Below are 21,763 nucleotides of genomic sequence, written 5' to 3' on the forward strand. Positions count from 1 at the left end.
CGAGTAATGAACACCACAGGGTGTTTCTTACTGCTTAGCCCTACAGCTTCTTGCAGCTGGTTGTTGTGTGAATAGTAAGTTGTAGCCCAATGTTCACAGGTCTGCTGAAGGATATTTTTAACATGGCAACAGAAAAATTTGTCTTCAATGATGTTTAACATCCTGAGGTTTTACTTCTTGGTCAGAGGTAAGCTGAGCACTCTTTGTATTTTGTACATGAAACTGATAATATTTCATTAACGTAATGACAGCCTGTGCTTGTTTGTTTGTGTAGATCTGTCAGGTGTTCCCATAGCCAGCCAACTAAATTTTTCAAAGTTTGTTCACATACCAAAATCCAAGTTTGAACTATATGCCTCCAACAATCCCAGATGACATTGTTTTGAGTACACCTCTATACAGGTTCTCTTCAGAAGTTTGCATCAGATCTCAGGGTGTCTCTGTAGGCCAATGCATAGAAGGTCATAACCGCTTGTAGGTTTAATACAGTGTCCATCAGACCTGTAAAAGTGATTGGTGTTGCTAGCGGGACAAAGTGAACACTGCGAAACACTGCAAAAACCCAAGTTGCTGAATCAGTCTAACCCTTTATTAAGTTCACAAAGTAAAGATGCTCTATTCTGCTTGGTCCCGGCCAGTGTTGGTTTTACCTCACAGGTCCCACTCTCAAAAAGTGCCAAGAGATTACCCCTGCCAAAAAGATAAAAGAATCACTGCTGTATCACTGCAGTATAATTCATATGAATGCAGAGCTTCAGTATTATATACTGTACATGTTGCTTTTCATAAAAAGTGCATTTATAGGAAATAATGTATCGTGCAGTATAAAATTTTTTATATGGGACACAGGGTTTTTAATGTATTTGTCAATGTATTTTAATAATGACTTTTAAGTCAACATAAACATTAAAAATTGACCTTATTTACTTAATGCATGTCTCTGCTTTTCCTCTCATGATGAGAATTACAAGTTAAGTCTGACACATAATATCAGATGGATGGATGGATGGATGGATGGATGAATGGATGAATGGATGGATGGATGGATGGATGGATGGATGGATGCATGGACAGACTGACAGACATAAATAGTCAGGCAGACAGACAGACAGACAGACATAGATAGATGAATATACAAACAAGCAGACAGACATACAGTGATAGACAGACAGATGGACGGACGGACAGAGATAGACAGGGAGGCAGACAGACAGACAGACAAACATAGATAGATAGTTGGATAGACAGACAGACACAGATATATAGATAAACACAGACAGACATACATAGACAGGCAGGCAGACAGACAAACAGACATACAGTGATAGACAGACAGACGGACAGAAAGAGATAGACAGGGAGGCAGACAGACAGACAGACATAGATAGTTGAATAGACAGACAGACAGACAGACAAGCAGACATAGATGGATAGATAGATGAATACATACAGTAGATAGATGGATAGACACACAGACATATTTAGACAGACAGACAGAGATAGAGAGGCAGGCAGTCGGACAGACATAGATAGATGAATAGACAGACAAAGATAGATGGAAAGACAGACAGACAGACAGACAGACAGACAGAGATAGACAGACAGACAGACATAGATGGATGGATAGATAGATGAATAATCAGTCAGACAGACAGACATATATAGATGGATGGATAGACAGACAGAAAGACAGACAGACAAAGATAAATGGATTGTCAGACAGACAGACAGAGATAGATAGGCAGGCAGGCAGGCAGGCAGACAGACATAGATAGACAGGCAGACAGACAGACATAAATACATGAATAGACAGACAAAGATAGATGGAAAAACAGACAGACGGACAGACATAGATAGATGGATAAATAGATGGATAGTCAGACAGACAGACAGACAGACAGACAGACAGACAGACAAACAAACCGAGATAGACAGGCAGACAGACAGACAGACAGACATAGATAGATGGATGGATGGATGGATGGATGGATGGATAGACAGACAGACAGACATAGAAAGGCAGGCAGACAGACAGACATAAATAGGTGGATAGATAGATAGACAAAGATAGATGGAAAGACAGACAGACGGACAGATGGACAGACAGACAGACTAACGAACGAACAGACAGAAAGTAAGACAGATAGATAGATAGATAGATAGATAGATAGATAGATAGATAGATAGATAGATAGATAGATAGATAGATAGATAGATAGATAGATAGATAGATAGATAGATAATAAATGGAGGGATGGATGGATAGACAAACAGACAGACAGACAGACAGACAAAGATAGATGGAAAGACGACAGACAGACAGAGAGAGATAGACAGGCAGGCAAGCAGGCAGACAGACAGACATAGATGGATAGATGGATAGTCAGACAGACAGACAGACAGAGATAAACAGGCAGACAGACAGACAGGCATACAGAGATGGATGGATGGTTGGATAGATGGATAGACAGACAGACATAGACAGGCAGACAGACAAAAATAGATGGATGGACGGACGGGCGGACGGACAGACAGACAGACAGAGATGGATAGACAGACAGACACAGACAGGCAGACAGTAATAGACAGGTAGGCAGATAGACATAGATAGATAGACAGGCAGACAGAGATAGGCAGACAGACAGACAGACAGTTAAATTTAACATAATTATGTAAATGTATCTACAAATGCAACTAAAATTAGACAAAACAGATAGATAAACAGACAGATTATCTGTCTGTCTGTCTGTCTGTCTATCTGTTTTTAGTTGCATTTGTAAATACATTGTAATAATTATGTTACATTCAACATAAAATCAAAATGTTTGTTTTTATTTTATTTTCTTAATTCATGTCCCTGATTTGCCCCTGTTGATAAAACTGTACAGTGGTAGAAAGATTCAAACAGCTGCACATACTGTACTGTACTGTACTGTACGACCTGCATTGTTTAGTCTAGTCAAGTGGACTTTCTGATATTTTTAAGACAATTTCCTCCACCAGCTTCCTCTATTCAAAATCATCACCAATATCGACACATCTCTCCGGAGAGGATTTATCAGAGAGTGTTCTGCACGGTTGTTGATGCTTTATTGGAAATCAGTAAAGCGTGAACAGAACAGTTTCCTATTGTTCCTCAACATCTCCTAACAGCAATCTGGAGCTTCACAGAAATCCGCCTGTCAGCCTTTGATTCGAAAAAAAACTGTACCAGAATTCTTGATACAGAATAGCACTGTTGATGATTTATTCATGATCTCTGCCACTTTAAAAAAAAATAACACTGACTGTGTGCATGGTTAATATTTCTCCATTCTGTACAGATGCGTATTACCAATTAAAAAGAAAAAGATCACCTTGCTTTACTTAATTAACTTGCAATATTATAAAAAAAACTAAATTAGCATTGCGATTGCTATATGTAGAACACATTATGATGGTGATTCATTCAAATAATCCGCAGTTTACGATCATACATCATTTAACGCCAATGCAGCCTATTGTACATTTAAAAAATAATACAAAGCAAGGTACGCCTACTTTAAATATAATTAAAATATAAATTTAACTTGGTGACAAACTGTTCTTTGTTAATTATTAAATGTGTTTTGATTCATTTACATACTACTGAGGCCAAGAAGGCACCAGGGAGGATAACGGCACACAGTTTAATAGTTTAACACTTCAAACGGCTCATTAAGATTCTAGAAAGACTAGATTCAGCATGAATACAGGACCAAACATGGGTTCATATTTAAACATGAATATGATTATTTAAATCTGCTTAAATAGTTGGTAGTAATGGGTGACTTTCAAGCTATTTGAAAATAGTTATTTTTAACCCAGCGTTGGGTCAAAAGGGGAATAAACTCAAACTGTTGGGTTGTAAATTAACCTACAGTATGCTGGGATGTTTCAACCCAAAATGCTGGGTTGATTTAACCCATTGTTGGGTGAAATAAAACTACCCAGTCTCAAGAAATTATATACCTATAGTCACATATTTTTTTTTTCGTTTTTTTATTACAAATAAATATCATATTACAAATTTCTGTTTGCGTGTCATTGCCACGTATTACTCGACTGCTTTTTACTATTTTCTAACCATTGTCGCTTCGGTTTATGGAAAGATTTGGTGTTTGCGTTAGGATGTCACTTTAAGTATTGGTTTATACTATTTTTTTCTGATGTACTTTTATATTTTCTGATTTTTAAACCATTGTCGCCTGGCGTTAGGGTTAGAGTTGGGTTTGGGTAAGGATGTCATCTTATGTAAATCTAATCCTTAACCAAAGTGACAATGGTAAGAAAATAGGACAAAACAGTTGAGTAACTAATATGTGACAATGACACATAAACATACATTTGTGATACGATCACAAAAAAACACGGAAATTCGTGACAGTACCACGAAAAAGAATACAAAAATTATGTGACTATAGGTACGTCATTTTGTGTGACTGGGCTGAATATAAACATTTTCTAGGTTAATTTAACCCAATTGCTGGATTTGTCTCTTTTTGACCCAACGCTGTGTTAAAAATAACCCACCATTTTTTGTGTGTATGTATTTATTTCTTATTATCTAAACATTTTAATCTGTTTGTAATTTATGACTAATTTTCAGATTATCATTTATGGGTTATTTTCAACCCAGACATAGACATAGACATAGACATAGACATAGACATAGACATACTTTATTGTCATCCAGCTACACATTTTGCAATGTACAGTTGAACGAAATTTCGTTGCAAGGCTATGAGCATAAAAAAAATAAAATAAATACACATGTAATACAATATACAAATTAATTAAAAACCTAACTAAAACTAATATACATAAAATGGCCACAGGCTCTATGTGTATATTTGACCCAACAATGGGTTAAAACAACCCAGCATAGGTTAAATTACAACCCAAGGCCAAGGGGCTGTCCTTGTCCCTTTACGACCCAATGTTGGGTTGTAAATAACACATTTGTGTTATTTTTGAGCTATTTCTGTAGGGTATAGTGTTAGCAGTCCAAAGGTTGCAGGTTTGATCCCTTTGAAAACTGATCAAATCTCATGAATTAATTGTAAGTCACTTTATATAATTTTTTTAAATAAACGAAGTGTACCATCATTCATATTTGGTCTTCCTGTAAAACATTAAAATGTAAAGTGCTAGGTTTCTGTTCGGCAGCGTTTGATTTTCAAGCCCCTTCCACCATTTTCTTGTCACAATCCTACGACACATTTGCATAATCCAAACACTGGTTCCACTTCACGAGATGAACCTAACTGATTTGTTTTGTCACCGTTCCCTGTCCGTGCATAATTATCAGAACGTCTCAGACGTCGTTGCCCTTTCAATGTCATCACACATCGATTCACATTCCAGTGCTGCGAGTTCATCTGAGTCTGATATGCTGTGATTAAGATAATTAATCTGAAATAAAGACCTTCATCTGGATTTGGCGAGAAGTAATTATAGCAGCGATTCGCAATCTGAATGACCACCGCATTACGGCCGGACGGCACCGCCACCAAATCAACGCAATGTTGCAATCAGACACGCTTCACTTGAACCATTTCTGTCTCTCTCACTGTCTAAACAACCGTCGTAGCTTTTGCTCCGTGTATTACGAACACCCTGTTATTTCATTTTGCGTGTGGATCGGAGTTCAAACAGAGAAGAAGATAATTGAGGGGATAATTTTTCTTTGCGCTAAAAGTTATCTGAAATTTTTCATACTGCTGGTTCCAGTTTAAATTTTGCTGTGGGTTAGGATGAGATGGCTTTTAAATTATCTCTTCATCCTTTTGGGATGCACTCTGGTCAATATATTGACATGGAGGTAATTTAATACCGAGACCTTATCATGTTTACTATAATTACTAATGTTGAGGCTCGGGGGTATTGGTCAGGCAGGGGTAACCCCAAAAAATTTAATCTAAAAGATTTATACGGAGTTTAATGAAAATTACACTCTGAAAAGGGGTCAAAACGTGACAAAATCAGCTGTTGGGTTAAATTAACCTATCAAAAATTTGTACAATTGATACTTCAACCCCTCTGCTGTTTAATTCAAATCTACAGTACCTGTATGGATCTTTAAAAAGGGTACTGTCCCAGTGACAGCTTTTCGGCCTGTTCAATTCTAAAATATATTTATAAAATAATATATTTATTAAAATTTCTGTTTTTTTATTTCTTGTAAACCTGGCAGGGAAACTTTTATGATAAAAATAAAATGAAAAATTTTTGACATAAACCACAACATAAATATTTGAGATTCGGCATTCTATCCATGTAAAATGTAAGCAAGTTTGTGAAATTGGCCATGTTGTCTCCTGCTGTCTGGAACATTGTCAGATCCTGCTGGGATAACATCATCAGGACGATGCCAAGTCAAGCACATGAAAGCACCAAATACTGAGGGAATCTAAAATTCATGTTCATTTTTTAATGAAACTAAGTTTTTTATGAGAAGTAGCCTATAATGTGCATTACTTGTAGTGGCGTTAAACAAAAATTTAATTGTCTTTCGCTGCAAAACCCTCTAAGTGCATGCAAGCTCTTTTGGCAAAAACCTCCACTTTTTTGGACAAGACATCGTAAACTAGAAACATTGCAAATGATAAAAGTCAGTATTTTAAGTGCACCTATTTCATTACTAAAAACAACGTTATTTTGTGTATTATGTATAATTCAATGTGTTTGCGTGGTTTATGGTTAAAAACACGTTATTTTCCACATACCATACATTTCGATATACTGTCTTCCTGAAACGCACTGATTTTGTACAAAACTCATCAATTTGAAAAGCTTTGTCCCTGATTGGCCTGAATACCTCTGACGTCAGCCAGAAATGTGACGCTCCTTACCATGTTTAAAAGATTCACTCACAATGCAATGTTAACAGGAGTAAACTTTGGGGTTTCGTACCTTTTGCATATCGTTAATATGTACTAATACACACTTACACACCAAAGGAAATGTAAATTGGACCATAGGAGCTCTTAAAAAGGTAAAAATGAAAAAACCCAAACACATTAGGGGGCACTGTAATGCATGCGGCTGCCACATTCGGTTGTATTCAGGTCCAAGTACTCACAAGGGATATAAGTTTAAATGTGATCCATTTTACATTAATCTACTTTGCACTTAGAGGACTTTGCTGAAAAATCGGTGGCGTTTAATGAATGCTGTAGCGTTTAATGAATTATGCGAACAAAATGGTATTTCTGAATGGCCTGAGGCCGAGATTAAGCGTATTGTGAAATATTTGATGTATACGTGCCGAGATTGTGTGGACAATATTATTATCTATTTTTTACAGTGTTGCTGTTTAGCAGCTCTTGCATCTGCAATATTTATATATTTATATTATATATAATTTTACTATATTAGACATTTCTAATCAATTCATTTGCACAACTATCATGCAATGCCTGTTTATAAGGCAATGTCATCACACGTAATAGAAACTAAAATAGAATGAGCTTATCTGCATTCATAGTGAGATTGAAAAAATTGATGGTGCTGAAATCTGTCCAATTTACACATTTATGAAAATTGTACTCATGACTTCAATAGTGTCTGAATACAACACTTGTGAAAGTTTGGACCCAAAAGGCTCCTAAATGCATTTTACTAAAGCTCATATCAATCTAATCTGACGTCATCAAGATTGAACATTTGAAATCACAGATCTTTGTTAAAGCAAGCTAAAATCTTTCATAGGCCTTTAAACAGTATATTCTTCTGAAGCGTAGGTGCGAAGATACAGAAGAAACATTTCTTTGTACCTCTTCTTTTCATCTTTTCTCACGCCTTCCGTATCGCTCTTTCTCTCCTATGTCTTCTCCATCTTTCTCCCACAGCAGTGACTTTTAAGTGTCTTGCCATCCTCTCTTCTCTCCTCTCTTCGGGTCACAGACATCAAAGGGAAGTGTGCAGAATGCCTTTTTATTCTGACAACAGCCTGACAGAGAATCTGACTGCTGAAAACCTCAGCAGTGGCTCAGCAGAGTCAAAGATGTTTATAAAAATGGGATACAGTTTAATTTAACGCTCCATTAACAATCTATTAACTTAATAAATGTTTGTTAAAAAAGCGTGTGATTAAACGAAGAGGTCATATTGGTAGGTGAGATCGTGAAATACGTTTTGTGTTAGTGTTTTTTTTTTCTTACAGCCGTACTATGTGTGTGGAGACATAATTGGTGTCAATCAAAATGACACTTGTTATACAACTATGTTATATTAGACATAATAAGGCCATAAGTTGGCAGGTTAAAGCTGTATATTTGTAAAAATGTAATCGAATATGTCATATATTTTGGAATGGTATATAAGTAACACTGCAACTGCAGTACTTGTCAAATCTCATTAGAGTATTAGTAGACTATAGGGTTAGTTGGTCAGTTTGAGCCAATCTTCCATCAGCTTGAGACAGTTTCTATGTCTGATTTGGAAGGAATTGTCAAACATATGAAACCATCTACTAGTCCCCAAGATTTTATCCTGGGAGGGTTCTTGAAACAAGTTTTTAAAGTAGTGGGTTACAGAATATTAAATGGACCCCACTGATTTATTCAACTTCAGACCTATTTTTAAAATTGCCCTTTCTTTCAAAGGTCTTGGAGAAATTAGTTTTAACTACAATAATTTCTAGAAAAAAATCCAGTTTTTAAAGTCTTTCAGTCAGGTTTTAGTGCAAAACACAGTACAGGTTCAAAATAGTATATTATTAACGTTGATACTGGAGCCCCATTGATTTTAATGTTGCTGGACCCAAGTGCAGCATTTGATACAGTCAATCATAAAGTTATGGTTTCCCATTTGGGACGGCTCTTAAGCCACCTTTCCACTGCACACGACGGCCGATAAACCGGAAGTCATTCGTTCCCTGGAGAGTCGCAAAGGGGCTGCGTGAGGTGCTGGATTCGTTTTGACAGTTGAATCCATTAAAAAAATTAACTACACCGCATGCGATACGTTGACCGGAAGTGATGTATTTCAGTGAATTCCGATTAAAACACTGTGCGACGTGAAAATTATTCCATCCTATATGTAATGATAAGTAATACATTATTAATTTAATATGTATACATTATTATTTTAATTTTGTCTCCATATGTTCTCTCCAACAAATATTTGCAGTCTTTGTTATATATGCATAGCTGTTTATTGTTTCATTTGCATTCATTTATTTAATCCACTATGGTAAATATTAGAATGAAGCCTCTTGCGCTGGAATGAGCTGCTTTCCCAAGTTACGATTAAACTGAACTTCATTAGACTGTGACTCTGACAATTGTTCAGAATGTCGTGTGCAGTGGAAAGGCGGCTTGAAATGGTTTAGGTTATATTAAGCTGATAGGTGCTTTGCTGTGAAGTTGGGCGAATGTAGGTCAACTTCAACTCCACTAAAGTGTGGCGTTCCACAAGGTTCCATTCTTGCCCCCCTTTTGTTTTCTATGTAGCTACTTGCTCCCTTTATGCGCTATATTTAGGAAGCACAGTGTCTTGTTTAATTTGTATGCTGATGACACGCTGATTTATCTGGCACTTAGAAAAGACAATGGATGTGATATGTCTCCTCTTTTGAATTGCTTAACGGACATCAGGGACTGGATGGCGCTACATTTTTAGAAATTTAATGAATATAAAACTGAGATTATGCTTTTTGGCTCGGATGCAAAACAGGATTCCATAAATTTTATTCGTGGACTCTTGGCTGTAATAAACCAGTGGTGAAAAATTTAGGAGTGCTATTTGACCCAGAATTAAATTGACAAGCCAATAATAATCTTGTTTTTTTAACTTGAGACTTGTCATAAAGATGAAGCCCTTGTGCTTTATAAATAATAATTAAATAATAAATCCTAAAAAGTTAAATTAGTTGACATGTATTGGCAATGATATTTATAATCCGTAGGATGTCTCTTGAGGGATCCTCAAAATATAGTGCTCGTAGTACAGTAGATATAAAGCAGACAGTCTACTAATAGACTGATAGTTGACAAGAAGTTGCAAAGTTATAGTTATTAAAATATCTAAAGCAGACTTTCGAAATAAAGTGTTACCCAAAGGTCCTTTAGTGCTACAGAAGGGTGCTGTTGCTTAAAGGTTCTTATTGAACCATAAAGTTTAAGAAAGAGCAAGCAACTGTTCCTTAAATAAAGATTTCAGCAGTGTGACAGTAACTCAGCTGTTTTGTAGTTCTGTAGCTTTTCCAGTAACAAGCTGCTTTTTTCAAATGATTACCGGTGTAGCATGACTAACAATACATTGCTATTTTTGTCACATTTTATTCGCTACAGCTGAGCGACGCTAATAATCAAACAAGCGCTCTCTCTCGCTCTCGCTCTCTCTCTCTCTCTCGCTCTCTCTCGCTCTCTCGCTTCTCTCTCTCTCTCTCTCTCTCTCTCTCTCTCTCTCTCTCTCTCTCTCTCTCTCTCTCTCTCTCTCTCTCTCTCTCTCTCTCTCTCTCTCTCTCTCTCTCTCTCTCTCTAATACCCTTAAATCTCATTAGGAGCATGAATCTCTGACATCACCTTACTTAGTTATTATTAAAGAGATCAAGGTTATATTTTATTTACATCATGTAGGATTATTTAATGTCACAGGAAGGGTCAAATAATACTTTCACATACAGGTAGTATGTACTATATTATATACTGCAGTGCACATTTTGGCCATTGCCTGTAACCAGTTCAGCTAGAGTCATTTAGTAATTGGGCCACAATTAAGCAATTGTTATTTCCTTTTCTCACTTCACTTAATTTTGATTACTGTGAATGGGTACGTTCAAATTGGACTTCTGGATGGTTCTGCCATGACAGCATGCAGTGCAGGTAGCTTTGCTCTGATGGATGATACAGTAACCCAAGCAAAACCTTGAGTGCCAGCCAGGAAACCTTGAGACGGGCAAGCACATAATGAACGTCACCTCCAGCCAAAAGAAAAAAGAAAGAAAGGGTTTAGGATTAGTTTGTAGGTCCAATTTACATACTGCATACTTAATGCATATTCTTTATTGTTGATAGCATACTATAGTATAGTTCATGTACTACATGAACGTCTATTGTTGCATTAACAGATCTAGAAAAAAATCACATTATTTCTTGGGGGCTGTCCACACGGAGACGCGTATCACTGCATACGTATAAATTTGTTATCGTATTGGCATATCATCCACACGGATCCGGCGTTTTGGGAGACTGAATCCGCTATTTTTTGAAACCGGGTCCTAAAGTGGATAAATCTGAAACCGACATCCTTGCGGTTTCGTCTGTACAGCCAATCCGTATATTTTGTGAAGCGAAAACGTCATCACATCACGTGTCGGAAGCGTCACACGTAACAGCAACAACAATAACGGCGGATTACGTGATTGTGTTCGTGCTACAGAAGCTACTAAAGCCTACTAGCTTTATTACAGCAAAATCTATTGCTTCTATGCAATTGTGGTGACCAACAAGCGATAATGGACAACACCATACGTTGGCTATGCGCATGCTCAAAGTCTTCTTCTCCGTGTATAGTGTATATCTGTGGCAGAATTACAGCGCCCCATACTGGTCCGGCATATATACTACACCGCTTTCAGTCGGTTTCAGTGGTTTCGTGTTTACGGATTATTTCTTTAGAGCAAGGAAAAAAAATGATCGGACAGGGAATGCACCGGCTTCGTGTGGATAAAGCCTTAAAGGTCCAGTGTGAGTTTTTTTGTGGCATCTAGAGATGAGATTGCGAATTGCAACCAACCTTAATTTCGAAACGCAAAGAGAAGCTACAGTAGCTGCCACAGGACAAACACAACTTGATCTCACAAATTTCCGTGAAATAGTCACACAATATTTTGCTCAGTTTTTCGTTGCATTGTCACGTACTTCCACCATTTTACATGTCCATGCCACGCATTTTTTTTTTCCGTGTCAATTTCAGTTATTTGCTTTGGTTTGGGGTTAGATTTGCTGTTTTCATTAGGATGTCACTTTGCATTTTTTCGTATGCTTTTTAAACCATTGTCGCCTGACGTTAGGGTTAGAGTTGGGTTTTGGTAAGGATATCATTTTATTTAACAGAAAGTAGTTATAACCCCAAACCGAAGCGACAATTGTAAGAAAATAGGAAAAACAGTTGAGTAACCAATACATGAAACTGACGCGGAAAAGAAATGCGTGGCATGGGCACGTAAAATGGTGGAAATACGTGACAATGCCACAAAAAACTGAGCAAAATAATGCGTGACTATTTCACGTATTTTGTGTTGTTGTCTAAGACAATGTAGGGACTGTAGAGCGATCTGTAGTACTTTGTTTGTTACTATATAACAAGATAGCTCATTCTAAGGTAATAAAAACAATACAGTTCATTATGTAAGGTCTTTATACACCACTGTTAATATAGTTATGTATATATTTTATTGCATTTCTGTCAAGAGATCTTTCTAAAAGTCCCACATTGCAATGCAAATACTGTCGTCATTTAATCACCCTCATGTTGCTCCATGTGACTTTCTTGCCTCCATGAAGCACAAAAAATTAAGTTAGGCAGAATTTTTGTGGCTGAAAGTTTAATTCGCCATTCACCGTCATTGTGTGAAAAATAAAGAGCATTGTCTTTATCTGTTTCCCTGAGGAAAGAAAGACGTGTGGGTTTGGAACGCCACAAGGTTGAGTTAAGGATGACATTATCTATATATTTTTTTCGTCTTGCTCAGTCTCTTCGTTGTGAATTTCATGTCATTTTTTACTGCTTAAGTCTAAGAGAACCGTCATAACTTCCTCTATTGTTGCGCAGTGGAAAAAGCAGCTAAAAACATGCGTGGCACACTTCAAAAATCAATCATGAATAGTATGCCATATGCTATGAATATATTTGGCTATGTCTGAAATTAAATACTATGGTAAAACTTAACAGTTTGAACTATGAAGTAATGGATTGTTGTCACGTGACCTTTATTTTAATCCAGGTTTGTTTTGACAGTCAAAAAAAAATTGGCTTATGATTGTTTACACTGTAGCTTAAATCTATGTGTTGATCAAGTTAAGTTGTATTGTGGGAATAATATCCGTAGCAGTATGTCTTGTGTATATTGCACACGCTGAAAAGTTTTTTGCATATGGAAAATTTGCATACTACGCACTGGAAAAATAATAAGTGTAGTATGCTAAAGTTCTACTAAAGTTCAGCATTGCCTCTAATCTCGCATACTATTTAGACCAACTGATATACAAATTGAGATGCAGCATATGTCTCGAGTAAGAGATGAAGGAGTAAGATATTGGGTGCTTACAAAGCATGTAGCGTTCAGCGGCAGCTGCCAATTGAAAGTAGCGTACTGTCTGCAAAAGCAAATTAGCCTCCGGGGAGTTCTTCACCTCAAATTGAAATTGACAGCAGGTGACACTCACAAACTCATTAAAATACCTCTGGCAGAGGTTGGCCTTCTGCCGGGCCAGCGCCGGCCAAACAGTCTATCATCGGAAGGAGATAAATTAAATATTCTGTCTGGGCCAGGAACCTAGAGGAGTTTTCGTTTCTGCTCTTTGAAATGATTTAACTCTGGACCCTTTCCAAAGAGCTCATAGAACTGTGGAACGCGAGACCCGTTCAAAGTTCAAAAGCTGCCTGTTATTTATTATTGCCGGTAGTGTTTTTGCAGCTGCCTGGTTGACTGGGTGCTTTTAAAGATCTTATTTAGAGAATGCTAACCTGATTCACTTTGCGAATTTGGATTCATTTATTCATTCAAGCCCATCTGTATTAATCATTTGGCTAGCAGAGCTCACCGTGTGGTTAAATTTCTGTCTTTTGATTTTGAAGCGATTGGTTCTCATCCATTTGACTTATCCTGGTCATTAGCAATGATTTCTCTCTCTTTCTCTCTCATGCCGCGGTCACAATAGAGTTTATTTGTTCCATAGACTTCCATTGATATGCATGCGAATGCGGCAGAGCAGACACACAAGCTCATGCAAAACCTTTTACATTCCTGAACGTTCTAAAGTTGAAGTTTGGTGTAAACTCTAACCTGCAAATTCGTATTCACGTGAAGACGTGTTTCCAAAAGATATGGAATGTACAATATTTCACATCGCAACCTTTTCAGTTAGAGATAAAACAAAAAATTAGGGCTGCATAACGATTAATCGCGACTAATCATTTGCAGAATAAAATATTTTGTTTACATCACATATGTGTGTGTACGGTGTATAATAATATGTATATATACACACACATGCATGTAAATATTTAAGAAATATTTACATGTGTGTATATATATATATTATGTATAGATCATTTATATTATATAGAAATATAATACCTAATATATAAAAAACCTTAAAATTATACATAAATGTGTGCATTGATGCATAATTATTATACACAGTACACACACATATATGATGTCAACAAAATATTTTACTTTGCAAACGATTAGTCGCGATTAATCGTTATGCAGCCCTACTAAAAAAGTTTCACACATACCTATAATAACAATAAAAGCAACCATCACAGTGCAAGCCCATCAGAATACACACTGTAAAAAAAAACATTTGTAAGTTACCTGTTTTTTTACTCAAAAATTATTGTTGTCAACTTATATTTTTGAGTTTAATAATTGTAAGTTTAAGCCAACCAGGTAACTTATTTTTTTTACAGTGCATGATGTGAGAATCAAAAACAACACTTTAGCGTGTGATATCACATCCTGTTCCTGCCCGTATACGCAGGAGTAGAAATGCATTCACACCAGACTCGGAAGAGGTGGCAAGCGAGTGATTAACATGTTATGGGGCATACACACCAAATGCGAGTTCAACGATTTGCGCGAATATTGACAAAAAACGAAGTAAATGCAAAGACGCGATTAGACGCGTCCTCACGCGGGGCGAAGCGGATGACACGAATTGGGTGGCTCGATTGCCGCGAAAACATGCGCTATTTGCCTCAAACGCGTCTTTGCGCAAGTTGACAACACTGTATTGAACTCAACAAAAAATTTGTATGACACAAAGTTAAATCCCGCAAGTAGATCTAGAGCGAGCAACGCGATGTTACGCGTTTGGTGTGTATGTAGTATTAAGTCAATAAGATTTAAATAGGCATCCTGCAGTGCGGTATGTGCGAATGGGGCAGAACAGAACATGCGGAATTGACAGTTGCCGCAGGAAATGTGCATGTTAAATAATTTGAACTTTGACGGATATTAGCACCGCATTAACCAATCATGAGCTTGCTCTAGTAGTAATGCTATTCCAATCAAACGCGCCTTCGCGCAAGTTGACAATATTCAACTCAAGCGAAAAATTCATATGACACAAAGTTAAATCCCGCGAGTAATCTAGAGCGAGCAACACGATGCTATGCGTTTGGTGTGTATGTAGTATTAAGTCAATGCAAAGAAGCGAATAGGCATCCTGTGGCACAGTAAGCGCGAATGGGGCAGAACAGAACACGCGGAATTGATAGTTGCCGCAGGAAATGTGCATGTTAAAAAATTTGAACTTTGACGGATATTAGCACCGCGTTAACCAATCAGGAGCTTGCTCTAGTAGTGACGCTATTCGACTCAAATGCGCCTTCGCACAAGTTGACAATATTCAACTCAAGCAAAAAATTCGTATGACACAAAGTTAAAGGAGTAGTCCATTTTAAAGATGGGGCCCATTGACTTATCATAGTATTTTTTTCCTACTATAAAAAGTCAATGGACCCCATCCTTAAAGTGAACTACTCCTTTAAATCCTGCGAGTAATCTAGAGCGAGCAATGCGATGTTACGCGTTTGGTGTGTATTTAGTATTAAGTCAATGCAAAGACGCGAATAGGCATCCTGCGGTGCGGTATGCGCGAATGGGGCGGCGCAGAACACGCAGAATTGATCGTTGCCGCAGGAAACGCGCAAGTTAAAAAATCTGAACTTTGACGGATATTAGCACCGCATTAACCAATCAGGAGCTTGCTCTAGTAGTGACGTGATTACAGAAAGCGAGCGGAGTTGTAGAAGCCCCTCCCATGATGCGAATTTCCGTGTGAATGTCTCGAATGACTAGAATTTCTTGCGCGAATGAAGCAAGTAAACTCAAAATGTTCAAGCGTCCAACTACGTGTGAATAGTGCGTTTTTGCCACCTCTACTGTGTCTGGTGTGAACGCACAGTAAGGCATGCATGTCAGGAATTATGTGCTTTTATTTCTCTAGCATTTCTGTAGCAGATAGGCGCTTGAGCAATATCTTGTCCAGCATCTTGGATTAATTTTGCACTAAGATTGTCCCAATAAATTCTGGAATTGTGCAAATTTTGGCCAAAATAAGATATTGCATGCACTTATCATGCCTTACGATACTCACTGGATTCTCTCTATCTCTTAGATTACAAGTCTTTCCTTTCTTTGTTGACTCCGTGACCCCCCATCACATTCCTTTATTTTCCCTAAACACTAGGTCACACTCCTTTTTCCTTATCTTATCATGTCATTTCCCTTTTTAGCCAACCATCTTTAACCCCAAATACTGTTCCCTATTGTAAGCCAAGTTCTCCTCTCTTTCTGTGTGGGTTAATGTGTAAGAAGCAAAGGAGGCTTGCTTGTGAAAGGAGAGGTCTAATGAAGAATGTATTGATTTCCTATAAGAAGGATTTAATCAAAGTCCCACGACACATCCACTGGGACAGGAGCCCTGCTACAGCACCAAATTACACTTCATACACCATCTATTTTTTAGCCAAGGCGATAAATGGAGGTGCCGAGCAGATAGATGAGACTCCCTTTAGCTCGTTCATCATACCCAAACTAGGGGTGGAAAGCAAAGTGATTGAGACGGGCAGCAACAACAGCCAATGATGAATGAACAAAGAAGCACAGAGGGGGCGGGAACCGGATTTTCCAATAGAGGAGGGAGCTTTAATAAAATTTTAGAAGGTTAAAGAATGAATTATTCACACCAACTATTAAAAATATATGAGCGCATGTCAGCGAGTGCAATATTTGTTGTTGCACGGAACGGTTGTTGTTTATTGAACAATAAAATGTAAGATACTGAATTTTTATTATGGCTCATTACGTCTGTGAATACCACAAATGAAATGGATTTACAGGCAGTGTTGTTTGTTAGGATTAACATTTGGATTTTAATGTGCAAATAAACACAATCAAATGGTATGTTTGCTCATTTAATACTTGGAAAATAAATGTCTCCTGCATGGAAACGAGGATGAACAAATACTGCCTCTTTTTCTTATTAACAAAAATCTCTATAATTTCTGAAACATAAAAATTAATTCGAAATCAAATTGACTCTTTTTAAGTTTCTGGTTTTATCATACATGAAAAGCATGTGGTCCTCTTTAAATATTCTTTAAATGGGAAACATGAGAAAACAAAATGCGTTGTGAGTGCTATTTTCGGTATTTATTATTAAAGTACACATTTTAGCACATAAATGGCCATTTATATTTTCTGTTACTATGGCGACCGGAGTCATGCTGTGTATTAAAGACCTCTACTAGCAAGTCTATTGTGTAAATAGCTATACAATAGCTCATCTGCATTGCTGCTTCCTGATTGAAGTGCCTTGGCACGGCGTCCCACTTAGTCAAGAAACATTGTGGAGAGAAGTGAATCTAAATTGTTTTGCTTCAGAAACATCAAGGAAAGAAAAAAGTGATTGTCTGCTGGTTTAAAAGTAGTTTGGTCTCTTCAGAAAATGTGATTCGCGATTCAGTACTGATTGGATACAGAAAAACTTTATGCCGACATACCAGCATCTTGGTAACAGGAAAAATGTTTGCACTTGTACCACAAAGGTTTTGTTTTATATTTAGTTTTGATTGCTTTTTGTCATTTATATCGTACAACTTTGTAAAATCTCTTGTTGAGCAATATAAAGTAAAGGCACTAAAACCCAGGCATGTTAACTTTGAGTTTAAAGCATCTATAAAGTAGCTCTACAAAGAAACAAATGGTTTTATGTAGGTCAGTCTGCATTATTCACGATAACCTTGTCACAACACAATAATAAGTGCAAAAAAGGCACCTTACCAGTGGCGGCTCGTGACTGCTCATCCGAGGGGCGCTAATTCAAAATAAGTGTTCGGAGTGTCATGCGTGTGGTTCCCTTTTCCAAAATATGTGTTCTGCGTGTTGAGAGATCCTGTGTGCATCACGTGTTTTGTCAAATAAGTGCCTGCTGCAGACGCGTCAAAACCGTTTATGATAAAAGAGACACGTTCACAAAATATATGCAAGACATTCCGGGAGTATCTGGCAAACGCGAGCATCTCTTTTATCATAAACCCTTCAGACGCGTCTGCAGCAGGCACTTGTTTTGACAAGACACGTGATGCACATAGGATCTCTCAAAGCGCAAAACACATATTTTGAAAAAAGGAACCACACACATGACGGGCTACATACATTTTTTAACTAACTTCACATTGAGCGCCCGCAAAAAAAGTCAGAAGAAAGGTTTAAAAGCTGTCACTGGGACGGTACCCTTTAAAAGTCCTAATATGTAATACTTAGGTATGAGATGTACCCTTGAGGAACCAATATGTGACCCTGGACCACAAAACTAGTCTTAAGTTGCATGGGTATATTTATAGCAATAGTCAGTAATACATTGTATGATAATTTTTGGGCAAAAATTATTAGGATATATGGATGCATAACGATTAATCGCAATTAATCTATAGCAAAATAAAAGTTTTTGTTTACATTATATATCTGTGTCTACTGTGTATAATAACTTTGTATAGATAAATTCACACACATGCATGTATATATTTAAGAGATGTTTACATGTGTATATACATTTGTATATTTATGTATCATTTATATATATAAATATAAATGCTTATTATTATTTTTTCTTAGGGCTCTATCTTACACCCAGCGTAATGCAGCGCAATGCGCAACGCAATTGTCTTTTGCTAGTTTCCACCCTGCGCATTTTCACGTTTAGCGCAAACGTTGTTTAGCAAATGCATTTGCGCCTCATTTTGCAGCCAAGGGCGTTCTGGTCTGAAAACGAGGTGTGTTCAGGCGCATTGTTGGCGCTATTTTGAGGCAACTAAAATAGACTACACCATTAACCAACAAAAACCTGCTCTAAAGTCTAAAGTGATATGTTTTTTTTTGTTATTTAAAGAGCGCATTAGTAATATGCGCCTAAACGGGACGACAACGCAGGTGTGCTTAACACATGCATGAATGCGCAGCAGCACAAAAACGCTTTTAAATTTAAAAGATTTAAGGATTGAATGTAAAAGATTATTATTGAGTCTCTTGGACATAAATGAGGACTTATTATGAGACATTAGAAGGCGTAAAAAGCTGCTTCACCTGCAGCCTGGTAAGTAAATAAATGCTTTGCTTTAAACAAATGCATCTGTTTTTAAATGTATTTTTTTTAAATGCTACCTCACGGATTTATTGTATATGATGAATCTGTACCTGTGGATATGGTGAGATGACGCTGTCCAAGTGCTGAAACTTGCGGAGAGACGTCTGTAAATTTTTCATCTCATGTTTGTTACAAATAAAGTATTTTTAGAGTACACTTTTCTTACTTTTAAATTATTTTTTATGATATTGGATAGCCATACAATTAAAGCAATTAAAAGCTTCCTTTTTTACTTCCATGACTAAAAGAAAACGGGTTTTAAAGGTTTTAATAAAAAAAAAAAATTCAATACAAGTGAAAAACAACACAATTATTTAACATTAATCTTAAACTGGGGATCTTCTTCCTCCGCTTATTTTTTCAGTTTACAAAGTCCGTCATCTAAATAGGGATTAGACATAGCGCCAGCGCAACTGGCTTTTAAAGGGGATGAGAGCTGAGACTCTCATTGGTTTATTGCACGTTACGCCCAAAACACACCTATTACTCATTAAGGACCAACCCTTTTCGACCATGCGCTCGGCGCACAAAACATTTTTCCCGTCGTTAAATTAGCAAAAGTGGGTTTGGGCACGCCCATTTAGACATTGAGCTGTGCGCTTTAAACAATGCGCTTAGATCGTTAAAATAGGGCCCTTAAAATTATACATGTATGTGTGCATATTTATATACATACATAATTATTATACACAGTTTACAAACACATATGATGTATACAAAAACTTTTATTCTGCTATAGATTAATCGTGATTAATCGTTATGCATCCCTAAAGTAAAGATCCATCTCCATGTTCCATGAAGATATTTTATAAAAAATGAATTTATCATTGGTAATATGGGTTGCTAATGACATCATTTGGACAACTTTAAAGGCCATTTCTCAATATTTAGAATTTTATGTCAAGATTCCAGATTTTAAATAGTTGTATCCTTACAAACCATACATCAATGGAAAGCTTATTTATTCACTTATTCATTATGTTTCACGAGTTCGCATTAACATGTAATTAATAGGGAATAAGATAAAGCATATTTGGCGTGCTGTCCGAAGGGAGGGCTCCGAACCCAGAGTACTCCCCCCTCTTTAACTGGGATAGAAAAATGTACCACATAAAATGTACACAATAAATCTCAAAGTGAATATGGCTTCATGTTCTCAATGTAGATCTATAAATACAATGTACTTGGTGCATGCTGTTTACATAGCATTGCCCCCTTTGTTCCTTGCATGTCCACACACTGGATTGTCACACCCTGATAAATGGAGAAGTTCAGAAGTCAATGCCTGCTATATATAGCAAGGTGGTTTTGAAGGTGCGGCACATTGTCCTGCTGGCAGTTAAAGGAATTGCACGAGCTTTGCTGAATGTTATTGTTGCTTGTCAACTAGATTTGCTGTGCTATACTCATCTGACCGAGGTTATAAAGGGATGGTGCTGATGTTGTTGTTTGCTTGTGGATTCTGCTCCAGTTATTCCTTTACCTGTTGTTTACTGTAAGTATTTATTTACTTAAACAGTTACTTACTGTATAAACACTGTTGCTGACATCACATTTACTTTGATCTGTTTTTGTAAGTTGTAACCCAGTCTGTAATGTAATTTTTTTGTAATTTGCTGTAAAATCATCCTACATAATGTAAAGAAAAATATAATCTTAATATCTTTAATACTGACTGAGCAAGGTCATGTCAAAGATTGAAATCAATGTGAAATTAAACTTTATAGATTATGAGACTTTAGCCTGGATTTCCGTAACAAGGCTTAAAAATACTTTGTTAGATAAAATTACGCTTCAAACTAGATTATTAAAGGCACTTGTCTCTACAGTACATACAGTAATTCTCATAGTGTGTGCGATTAGGATGCTATGCTGTTGCTATGCGGTTGCTAAGGTGTACAGTGACTATTTTCATTGCATTGCTATGTGGTTACCAGGATGTTGTATGCGGTTGTGAGATGTTTGCTTATAAACCCAAATTATATCACTCTATGATATTCTGGTCCAGAGTCTTCAATGCATTTTCTTTCGTAATATTACAACATTTTACTAGACTTATTATTATACAGTTGGGTACTGTAGAATACTCCAGTGGTTAGTGATCTGGGCTAGTAACCACAAGCCTGTAGGTTTAAATCCAAAACGAGCCATCCTTGAGCAATTATCATTGTGTCCTTGAAAAGAGGCTTAACCTCAGGTTGCTCCAGGGAGGATTGTCGCCAACATGCCAGCGTTCCATGAAAGTCACAGGAAAGAAATACACTGGCCATAAATAAACCCGTGTACACTTATTATTGACATTACATTTGCAATTCTGATTATGTTTAGATACAATAATTATAGATGCATTGATT

The 21,763-nt window shown here is 37.0% G+C and overlaps 1 protein-coding gene across 2 annotated transcripts in view; it reads left to right on the plus strand.

Moving 5' to 3' along the window:
* The window catches only part of raly (RALY heterogeneous nuclear ribonucleoprotein), a 110,081-nt gene that overhangs the window by 40,124 nt on the left and 48,194 nt on the right, over positions 1-21,763 (plus strand). The window contains exon 1 of one of the 2 annotated variants that reach the window (XM_065279635.1): positions 20,809-20,904. The exons of the other annotated variant lie outside the window; for it this stretch is intronic. The gene's annotated coding sequence lies outside the window, so the exon portion shown is untranslated. Of the gene's footprint in view, positions 1-20,808; positions 20,905-21,763 lie in introns of those variants that run through there. 2 annotated transcript variants of the gene reach the window in all.

Source organism: Paramisgurnus dabryanus, chromosome 7 (assembly GCF_030506205.2).
Source record: "Paramisgurnus dabryanus chromosome 7, PD_genome_1.1, whole genome shotgun sequence".
Lineage (NCBI taxonomy): Eukaryota > Metazoa > Chordata > Actinopteri > Cypriniformes > Cobitidae > Paramisgurnus > Paramisgurnus dabryanus.